The 12046-nt window shown below is 41.8% G+C and overlaps 1 long non-coding RNA gene across 1 annotated transcript in view; it reads right to left on the bottom strand.

The window, feature by feature from the left end:
* Window positions 1-2732: 2732 nt before the first annotated feature.
* LOC116049477 overlaps window positions 2733-12046 on the bottom strand; it is a 42237-nt gene continuing 32923 nt past the window's right edge. The window contains exon 3 of the long non-coding RNA XR_004104872.2: window positions 2733-4501. This is a non-coding gene — a long non-coding RNA (uncharacterized LOC116049477). The remainder of the gene's footprint in view (window positions 4502-12046) is intronic.

Below are 12046 nucleotides of genomic sequence, written 5' to 3'. Positions count from 1 at the left end.
CATCATTTTTCATCAACAGCTGAGACAATGGACATGGATCAGGTTCAGGAACTGATATTAACATGATGTCAGAAACAGCACAGAGGCACACCTTGCGGGACGTTGAGCGGTTTTGAGGGAAGAACATGACACGCATGTCTTACACCACACAAACACACACACACACACACACACACACACACACACACACACACACACACACACACACGCGCACACACACACACACACACACACACGCACTTAACCACATTTCTGTACAATGCCAGAGTCAGAACAAAGACATAATACATTCTTACTGCATGATGGCGAACGAGCAGTCCATTTGTCCAATTCTGATTTGTTTTAAATCATAATGTACCACACATGCATCCACCCACTGCTGGAAAAGAATAGTGCTCTTGAGGTTGTTTTCTTCTTTTTTTATGGCGCAGTTTTTTTGCCATTTTCTCCTACTTCTTTCTTTGTAGTGCCAATATATTCTTCTTTAGGCTGCATGTTTTCCCCCTTTAATCTTTCACACCCAGAATGCACTGGAAAGAATCCCTCCGTCACCAGTTCCCACAACTCACCTACAGTAGCCCATGAGGGACAATAGATGCATTCAAGTATGAATAGCAGGCAGCTTACCAAAGACGTTTGAACAGGGTGAAAGGATACTTCTAAATTGCTGTGCTATAAATTCAGAAAGGTCAGAAAAAGGAAATCTTAATGGCCATTTTTTTTGCCTCCAGGCCCTTTGTTAATTCCTTTTCTGCATCTGACAGAGCATACATACCTTTATCTGTGTGCAACCTCCAAGTATCTCTCTATTGTACTGAGTAGGTTTACACTGATGCTGCATCTTTCCTCTTATCATTCTCTCAAACGCAGACATCATTACTTTTTTCATTGAAGACCACAGAGAAGCAAATGCAGCATCTAACGGCTGACTGACAGGACTGCTCATTCTGTTTCTTCTAATAAATTGTGCTGAATGCTTCGATCTCAAAATGACTTACTGATCATCCATTGTGTGTGTGTGTGTGTGTGTGTGTGTGTGTGTGTGTGTGATATCGTCACTTAGAGGCTCCCAGCACTATTATAACGAGCATACGGTTGGCATCACACACAGCTCATAATAACCCGTTGGCTCTTTCTGTGTCTTTCTGTGTGTTTGTATCTTCGTCTACATCTTTACAAATGTACACACACATTTTTATGTACTCGTGCGATGGCTAATGTAAGTGTTTTTACTCATGTTTAAATCTCTGATTATGTTGAGTGAGTCAGGGAGAGAATGAGGCAAAGTCTTTGGCTCAGAGCTACGACTTGAGTGCCGCCTCGCTCTCCTCATCTCGCCTCATCATCCATCTTTATCAAGCCCCGCACCCTTTGCTCACTGTCCTAAACTTTTGCGGTCAGTGCCCCGAGAGAAGTCAGCCATGCACCCAGAAAACTCCCTCACACTCCCACAGCCACTCAATAAGGACTATTCATGGTTCGACACTATAGACAGTATAGGCTGTAACAGAACAGAACATTGTGCCTGCACACATTTATGCCATTGTAAGGGTGAGCCAGAGGTGAGCGAGAAAAACCAAGAAATCCCAATTCAGTTTTACGGAGAAGTATACTGCAGAAAAAAAATCAGCAGCATCACAATGTGATGTTTCAAGTGCAAAGCTTCAGTCTCTGAAGAATTGCAGTCAAACATCCCGACGGTCCCACACTCCCCTACCCGCTTGAATCCCTCGCTCCTGCTAGAACAAGATCCATGAGTGGCTCCTGCAGATATCTAACCTGGCAAGCATATGAGTGTGTGTGTGTGTGTGTGTGTGTGTGTGTGTGTGTGTGTGTGTGTGTTCCTCCAGCTGTCCCACAGGGGATACGTGTGTCTCGTCTGTGAGTCACAGGCAGGGTCTGTGTCTGTGTAAGAGTCCATCAGAACACATCAGCGTCAACATCCCCTAGTTTACCTCAGGCAGGCGCGCGCGCACACACACACACACACACACACACACACACACACACACACACACACACACACACACACACACACACACACACACACACACACACACACAGTACATTGTTAAACCTCCCCAGGGCTATGTGCTATCCCCCCACGTCCCCTCAAGCTGAAACCTCAGTTTCTCCTCTCCCTTTACTTTCCATGTCAGACAGGACATTCACTCACACTGGACAACTGCTAGCATATGCTGCTCGCCTGGGAAACACAGAGAGCTGTCCGGGACTGGCTGAGACACTTCATAACATACGCACATACACACATTTTTCACCAATGACAAACTATGTTATGTATAACACTCCAAAAAGACCAAAAGGTGCCCAGATTTCTTAAAAGCAGTGCTGGTTTAAACTGATTTTCATTCAGATTTTATGTCTACACACCTAAAGATTGTTGTGCACCCTGCTGCAAGAAGATGCTGCACATAACAGTTTACAGTAATTAATGTCCCCTTGTTATAAGCCCGGCTCTGAAAATCTTCCAATTATAGAAATTGGAAAAAAAAATGGAGAGAATACAAATGAGCGGCTGATTGTGCACCAGAGTCCCTCTAAGAAATTGACAAAAAAAACGATTAAACAATGAGTGTTTGTCCTGTAAATAATATTTTTGAAACCAGATTGTCACACAGATTTTTTTTTATTTGATCTAATGTCCACAGTTGTTTAATAATAAGAAAATAAGCCAAAAAAGACATCATCACGTATTGGCTCCGCAAGTCATTGATTGTCAGTCATAGTCTGAAACCCGCCCCATATAGGTTGGAAATCTGTCTGTACGGGGGGTGGGGGTACCATACATATCTCCCAGAGAAAATAAAAAAAACATTGACATTTTTACTTACTGGCACACCATAAGGAAACATATTAAATGTATAGATTTCCAGGAAGTAAAAATAATAAGGTTTGACATTGAGTAAAATGAAAATGTTGTTTTTCGTGTAAATTTGTTAAACAGTTTTTGTTTCTTTGTAAGTCCCTACAACAACCTGATGGTTTGTAGAGGGAAGACAGCAATGGAGACAAAGAAAGACAAGATAGACAAAGGGAAACAGACAGAGACAAATAGGCAAGAGGAGCAGAGCATAGAGACAAAGAGGCAGACACACAAACACAGACAGACAGAGACATGGAAGTGTGGAAACAGACAGATAGAAACAGAGATAGAGACAGAGAGACAGAAACAGTGGAGCGTACAGACAGAGAAGCTGACTGAGTGGACAGCTGGGCTTTACTCTGAGTGCTTCAGCAAGGCTCTCTGCGCTGAGAGTCATTATCGTTCTATGACACAGATGAATGTTACATTAGCATAAGGGAGGACCTGACATGTCACATGGCAGACACAACTAACTCTCCTTTTTATGAGCTTTTCTTCACCAAAATTGGACAGTGACATATTTTTCATGCGTTTGTTTGTTTGTCTGTTTGTGTGGCATATTCATGTGAGTGTGGGACTTAAACATCCACAGCACAGTTCGTCACATTAAAAGAGGATAGGCCATTGAACTCAATCACACTTCCTCAGACAGCCGTTTATACGATATGCAGTGTGTGTGTGTGTGTGTGTGTGTGTGTGTTTGTTGTGTGTGTGTGTAGAAGATAATAAATGAGAATATAACAGCTCTGCAGAGCCTCACAGTGAGTGTTAGTAAAGAGCCTCTGTATGGACTCGTGGCCTTGTTTGGAGTGTGCCTCATTCTGGTGTGTTATTTGATGAAGAGGCTCTTAGACAATACACATATCCACACACACATGCACTCACTATAAATGGTATCAATAGTTTTCTAGCACATGGAAAATGAGTGCATGTTTGGTAGGTGAAAGCAGCATCCCAAGGTCTTCCATCCGTTGATTGTTCTTCATTCCTGTTAATAATTTCCATGAGTGTATATGTCCATGACTATTCCTGGCGTGTGATAAGGAGTTTTGTGTAGACAGAGCCATGCGTAGGGGAAAGTCTCCTGGCTAAGCTCTGGGTTTCCGGTTCACTCTCTGCAACTCTGCTGACATAGTGGAAGTCGCTTCTTGGCTTCTTCCTTGTCTTTGTTGACTCACCGGGCAGGCAGTGCGTATGTCCATGAAAATAGTAAGGGGATCCTTTGTGCGTATGAGGTGTCCTCCTGATGCAGTGGCATAGTGCCACTTAAGCACCTTAGAGCTGGGAAACACTGGGATTGCCCCAGCCTATCCATCCACTTATAATTCGATCAGCATTTGTCCAATGAGGCTCTGGACAAGCTGCCACTAACTAATGTCCTAATTGGATTAGTGAGGGTGTGTGTGCATGTGTGCGTGCGTGCGTGAGTGCATGCGGGCTTCCCTAGCTTACTGTGTCTCCGGTGTGTATAGTAAAGCTGCTGGAATATGACATGCATGTAACGTCACTCTCTAAGGCAGCTGTCCACTCAGCGTTGTGACCCCATGATTGGCTTTTTCCTCACTGCAACGGCAACACCAATCAGGAGATTCCATCAGCAACACAAGCATGCTGTCACTGAGCAAGAAGAGTATAGACACAGAAAGGAAAATATTAATTTGCCTGACAGGATCCAACTGAACAAGCTATTAATGTGTGAAGGAATGGAGCCTCCTGTGTGGGACATCCCAAGAATCCTCAAAACTCAACAAAGTAGGTCCATTACCATGATTACAAAACCCAGTCAGTTAAGTTCTACTTGGTATCACAAATAACAAATATACTGACTAAATGTGTATATATTTTTAATAAAAATGTTCACAATCACGTATGTCCTTTGGCATTGATGTTGTGCTGAGTTTTCGTGTAGGTAGCAGGTTAAATGGCCTGTAGGTGCAAATGTGCAAACCCTGTGATTTATTGCTAAAATGTCCTAAAGTTTGCTCACATAAGCCAACTACTGGTCATACCAGACCAAGTAATTCTGTAGCAGCAAACCCCCTGAGTGTTTTGAAATAAGCAAGGGTTTGTTTTATTCAATACACTGGATTTGCATTTGTAAAAAGAAGTGTTGTTCTTTTTCTACGAGTTAGATAATCTTGTTTTAAGGTTGTAGGGAATGGGTGTATTTCATTAATTTAGCCCATCTGTCATTCTTAACCTCTACTTTTATTCAATGTGTGTCACTAAAACAAAGCCTGGAGGTTGTAGAAGCTTCTCAGTACAAGTCTACCTGCCACTGGATCATTCATGCAGTGGCTCCACAAAGGACAAACCCACAGACTCTTCTTATGACTGCGTGTGGTATCAGTATGTTCTTGAAGGAACAGCATGTTCTTCTAGTCCACAACCAAACAATTGTTCATGAGGGCTTAAGGTTATAGCATACGCTAGGTCTTAAGTTATTTATCTTGATTCCTAGAAGGTCAACATCCATGCACAAGTGTACACAAGAAACACATGCCTTGAAGTGACTGAGGCATCGCAGTTTGTGTTTGAAAGAGCTCTCTGTGTGTCTGTCCTTACATTCTCTACAATGCACGAACCAACAACACAACACTTGTGTGCTTAATATGACAGGACTATCGTCACAGGGTGAGTGCGTGTGTGAGGATGTATGTGCTGGCTGAGTCTGGTGATGGCACAGTTGTGGGTTGGAACTTTGGGTTTTCACGGGGGTTTGAGGCCCCTGGTTATGAGCGGGCGGATGAGTCGAGGGTCCGGCTGACATCCTGCGAGAGCTGTGAGAGTGACGGAGGAAAAGAAAAAGGAGCCAGGCACACGCGGCACACTGCATCCCAGGGTCTGCTGCAGGAGAGGGGGAGACACTTTGTGGGAAAGCGGAGGGGTGGGCTTTCAGTGAAGTCTCTCTTTTTATTAATAGCGTTGAGTTTCTACATTTGAGGAGGCGAGGCCCACTTCTACCTGTTACCACCAAAATCATCGGAGAAACAAAAAGGAACTTTATACATGGGAGAGAGCCTTTTATTTGTTTGCGTTTTGCCTTTTTGTTATTTTTATTTGCATGATTGCATGGTTTGTTGTGTTTGAAGTGGATTTCATTTCAAGATTTAGTTTGGCTCATCCCTATGTGTAATATAGATTTAGGATTCCACCTTACCTCCTATAAACTCCCAGGGGCGGATTTAGTCATTTTGGGGCTCAAGGCAAACACAGACATGGGGCCCTCTACATCTCTTGTTTCCCCCCTTTTGTCAATCCTTATTTTTCTAAGAAAGTCCTACTTGTAACTTCTCTTCAGCAGTCTTCACACAGCAATGATGTCTAGACTTCGGGGGTCCGTTTCAGGTAGAAGGTTTAACAAACTCTGAGTCTAACCCTGATGTCTGAGTTGATTTACCCTGAGATGGGAAGAGTTTTCGGTTCCAGAACAGCTGATATGAGTTGGTTCAATCAACTCAGAGTAGGTTCACGTGCGTGCACCACCACAATAAAAAGGCAGCATGAATGGAGCCATGATTCTACGATTCACCATGGTAACAACCACAAACAAACGGGTCGGCGGAAATACTCATGCGCACAAACAGCGAGTTTGAACATGTATTTCGTTAAAAAAGTAAGACGGCGGCTGCTGCTGCAAAAGAGAGAATTGGTGTGGGAGAAAATTGCTGCTCGAGTCAATGCGAAAGCATTAAAAGTGTATTAATTTCATATTCAATCACAGTTAACTTATAATATTAGCCTACTAGTGAAAACTGGAATTGTATTACACCTATAATTTCATTTGGGTGCAATCCTACTGGCGAAAAAGTAAACTACTAGGCCTACTATATCCCATTCTGAGGCTGCAGCACCATGCTCATTAACAGAACTATAATTTATAATCATTTATTTCTTTTTTATGTCTCTCACTGGTTTGTGTCCAGGGAACAATACAAAAAACTTTTAAAAAACGTTTCTGAGCGGGTCACACTTTTCTAACGAGTGGCTTTACTATTAGCCTACAGTATGATCTGCATCACCAATAAAGAAAACTGCCGTTTGCAAAAAACGTAATGCGACACAAAGAATCTGCTGGGATGTTAAAGCATGTCCACGATGGTGGATGTTAGTGATATGAGGACAGATAAAGTATCTACATATCTGATGGACTGTGAAAAAAAATACCTCTCAAATCGGTTATGTGGAAATGAAAATACATTTAGTCGGGACTCAATATCATCTCCCGACGTAAACTCTCTGTGAAGTAATACAGCTTTTTCATCAACGGGATCGTCGACTAAAGGACATGACATGTTTGAGAAAAAAACGTTTTATAATCTGCTTAACAATACGTTTTATTTATTAAGTTTTTATTCATGCAGATAACAAACTGCATTAAAATGCACCTGATACAGGCTGAATGAATGAATGAGGAAATGAGAGAGAAGAAACCTCGAGTTTCTCTCAATCAGACACAGACTTACAGACTGTGTGTGTGTGTGTGTGAGAGCGTCTGTGTGTGAGTGAGTGTGTGAGTGAGTGAGTGTCTGTGTGTGAGTGAGTGTATCTGTGTGAGAGTGTCTGTGTGTGTGTGAGTGTGTGTGTGTGTGTGTGTGTGTGTGTGTGTGTGTGTGTGTGTGTGTGTGTGTGTGTGTGTGTGTGTGTCTGTGTGAGTGTGTCTGTGTAAGAGTGTCTGTGTGAGTGAGTGAGTGGGTGAGTGTTTATGTGTGAGTGAGTGTCTGTGTGTGAGTGTCTGTGTGTGTGTGTGTGTGTGTGTGTGTGTGTGTGAGTGAGTGAGTGTCTGTATTGTCATGTCTAAAGCACTATAATCTGACCTTGCGAGCTTTGGCCTCAGCAAATCTTGCTATCACTGATTCCATATCCATAACGTTAGCAGCAATATCACTTGAGCAGCCTGGGCTGGCACTGTCGGCAGCAACAGGTAGCTCCTCCTCGCTAGCAGCAGTGCTAACGGTCGTGATGGTGGTTGTAGCATGGGTTGTAGCGTTGTTGTCATTGTTAGCGGCGGGCATCACAAAAAACTTTGTTAACTTCGGCAATTTTTTTAAAAACGTTTTGCTTTCCTCCCGCTTCCTTCTTTTTTCAGCACCATTTTGGTAGTTTGGCTTCATTGTTACTCTACTCTGTATACTGTCTGTCACTCTACACACGCACCCTGTCTGTCTGTCACTTTTTTTTCTCCGTATTTTGGCGCATTACAGCCTTGTCACTTTCGCAGATGCGCAGTAAGTGAGATAATGGAATAGTCCAATCATGTAGTGAGGTGGGGGGGCCCCCTCCGGTCTGCGAAACTAATGATTTGATGCCATTTTTCGCAAATGGAGTTTTAGAAATATATAATTTGCGAAAAGTAAAAAAAAACAAAACCTTAAGCATAAGTTAATGGGGCATTTTGGGGGCCCCTAGGTAGCTTGGGGCCCAAGTCCGCCTCTGTAAACTCCTGATGTAATTTAGAATTGAAGTAACTTGTCTGAGTTGCCACCTTTTACGCCCACCAGTTGGAGACTCAAGGCACAAGGGGTGGAGACCTGCTGGCTTTGAACCGGACTGGACAATAACAGAGACAGTATGTTATCTTTTAAGGGAGATTCTATCTCTTTTATTGGACTTTTAATCTGTGTCTTAATTATGTCTTTTAGTTATAATAAATTATGTTTGTTTTAAAAAGCAAACTCTCTGTCTGCATGTTTGGGTTAGCAAAATTCCCCAGTAGAAAAATATATAGAACTCTTATTAAAAGTCACACTCCACCCCTGTGACACTATTGTCCAGCTTTTTTAGTATTAATGCAATAATGCTCTGACTCAAAAAGTCCAAAACAGTCCGAATCTAGTTTGTTCCTGTGTTTGCATGTGTGGGCGAGTGAGTGGGGGCAGGGATACTGAATGTGTCAATCCATAAGCCCCATCGACAGAAAAACTACTGTTCCTCAACCGGAAAGAGCAGTGGAGGAGAAACACTCAAACTGGATGTCCTCAAAGCAGTTCAAACACACACAAACACACACAGCAGGCAGGAGAAGATGTCAATACTGAATTTTGGCAAAAGAAATATTGGACAGTGTAGTGAGTGGGAGACAGAGCAAGAGAACTTGTTCTAAAATAAAAATCATAGAATGTCATTGCAGGATGTTTTCGTACAGTTTTGAGTTAATCATCAAACACAATGACATGTATTTCAGTATTCCTAGCCAATAAACAGTAATAATATTAGGCCTTGAAAATTATGAAGGATAACACTACAATGTAACTGGTAGCTGATTGAGTCTCGCTACAAACATTTCCCTCTATAGTCAGTGTTGTTTGGTTTTTACTGTACATCACAACTGCAGCCTTTCTGTGTTTGTTAAGTGAAGTTTGTTAAGTCTATTTACTAGGACTGGGACGATATGCTTTTGTTCTTTCACGATACATGGGTGCCAATTCGATTTGTATTGCGATTTTCACTTATCGCGATTCTAGAAGTACTGCAATTCAATTGTATTGAGTATTGCGATTTTCTTTTCCTTCTTTAACAAAAACCTAAGTTGAGTAATACACTTCTGGAGACAATATATCATGAGACATTTCTAAAAACTAATTGTTTTCTAAAAAAGAATGCACATCACATTTCAGTCAGTCAGTCTGACATTTATTTCATTTGTAAAGAAGTACAAGTTTTTTCTGCATTTTCTGCTTTCGGTCTGTTTTGCTGGAAACGGATATAGGGCCCTATTTTAACGATCTGAAACGCAAGTATCAAACAAATGCAAATAGCTTTGTGGGCGGATCTCGGGCGCTGTTGCTATTATACCAGCGGGATAAATGACTCTTGCGCCCGACGCAAATCTAAAATGGGTCGGTCTGAAGTAGCTACATTACTCATAGGTGTGGTTTGGGCGTAACGTGCAATAAACCAATCAGAGCGTTATCTCACATTCCCTTTAAAAGCAGGCGCGCTTGTTCCATGGCGGATTGCTATTATAATGGCGGATTTGCTAGGCGCACGCTCTTAATACAACCATGGGCGCACATCAGGAGCGGTTCACAGCCGAGGAGACCGACGTTTGCTATTGATTTTTCGGAATTGTTTTCTGAAACTGCAAAATAGCACTAGGGAACGTTTGCGCCGGAACACGCCTCCTCTTTTTGCTGAACCGCCCCCGGGAGCGCAAGTTCATTCCCTAATTTACCGACGTGAGTCTGTGGAGGGAAAAGTCTGCTGTGCGTCGGTGTACAAAGTCAATTGCGCTGGGTGCAAGATAGGGCCCATGATGTAGTTGCCGTAAGTGTACAGTGAAAATATTAAGGTGAATCATGGTAAAAAACTGTTTTTTGTAATTTTGGTGATCTAACCCTATACAATTACATATAACTCACTTAAACATACAGATTAACTATGATATACAATGACATAGTAATGCACTAATTTCTTTAGGACACACGCACGCGCACGCACACATACACACACACACACACACACACACACACGGAAGAGTGTTTGTCCACAACAGAACACATTGTGATTGATAAGTCACAGAATAGTGTACAATAAAGAATACCATTTACATTATTGACAGCTTTATTGTGTGAGCGTGCACGTGTGGTATTGTGTGTGAGCGTGTTTTAAGCGCTATATTTGGCTTGTTACCACAGATCTTTTATGGCATGCTAATTAAACATTCAACTCTTCATCTGAACCGTCCAAGAAGCAATATAACACTATAGGGAGTTCAAACATGAGGCTTCGACTTTTTACATGTTGCATTTCATCATAGTCACATAACAAAGGATCAAGTGAATGTAACCATGACCCCCATGCCCTCTGACTCATTTTAAACCCCAACACTACAAGCCCCACTCATTCACACATCAATCAACACACACCCACACGCAATAATGCAAAAACACCATTGATTTGCATATTTATAGTACATGGGTATTTAGGTACAGGACTGCACCTGTCTTGAGCATTATCCAAAGCGTGGTGGAGTAATTTAGAGTATGCGAACGTAAATGCCTTCCAGCGTGTCAGTGCATACCTACTTTTTTTTCTGGCCTTAAGGAGGTTACACAAAAACTAGTTAAATATCTTGACAGCATTTACGAAACCACTTCAGTATAACATGCAAATCACAGGGATTATATTTCATTATTCCAAATAGTGGCTAATCTGTTATCTGTGCGTAAATAAAAAGAGTGAGTATTTATCTACTGCATTACTTGTGATATTGTATTTCTTGTGTTAATCCAGCTGTTGATTATTTCTGTTAACTGATGTGGATGAGAACTTAGTGTTAAGGGTGTCGCTATGCGATTACTACGCTAAATATATCCACTTTCATGTACACTAGTTTATAGGCTTCGGCTCACCTTGCTCAGCAGATCCGATCAAAATATGTAATCAAGTCAAGTTCAAAACATGTTCATACATTTTGTATGTTCAAGTATTACTTGTTAGTATTATTCAGTGCTGTAGTTGAGTTAAAATACAAAGTAACTAGTGTTAAATATTGTTACCTGTGCTGCTATTGAAGCTTTGCTAGTCTGGATCAACTGTAGTACATTGCCAGGATAAGCCTGACAAGCTGGACATTCAGTTTGCTGCTTTCTGTGTGTCAAAATCCCTTCGCTACGGGAAACAACAAGAACAACCTCGGAGTTAGCAAGCTAATATAACACGCTGAAAATGGCAAGTTTTGACGAAAGTTTGAATCGTGCAATAAGGTAGGCCTGCTTGGTTCTTTAGGTGAATGATTGTAAAGATTTACAAATAATATGTTTACGGTATTTACTATCTAACTGGGATGTTTCAGGACCGATTGGCGGGGATTGCTATGGACGAAGTAATGTTACACGCTGCGACACACTGGTAAGAGCAACCATTCAGTTTAACCATTTATCCAGCTAATTTAAATAGCTCACATTACTGCATTTTGTGAACAATAAACTTAATTTAATATTGTATGTTTCCTTTTGTGGGGTGCAAATGTTCCACCAAAACAAGTTCCTTCCCAAGACTATTTTGCAGAGGCACCGTCGCTGCATCCAGAATTTGTAGCCGCCCAAAACGATTGTGATTGGTTTAAAGAAATGCACACAAGCCAGAGCGTTTTTTTATTCTATCCTAGAATTTATGTGTGGAATAGCCAGCCAGACCTTATTCCAGAGCGCTGTGGTG

This window comes from Sander lucioperca, chromosome 10 (genome assembly GCF_008315115.2).
Source record: "Sander lucioperca isolate FBNREF2018 chromosome 10, SLUC_FBN_1.2, whole genome shotgun sequence".
Taxonomy (NCBI): domain Eukaryota; kingdom Metazoa; phylum Chordata; class Actinopteri; order Perciformes; family Percidae; genus Sander; species Sander lucioperca.
Note: the sequence above shows the minus strand (reverse complement) of the source record. Positions and strands in the feature narration are given on the sequence as shown.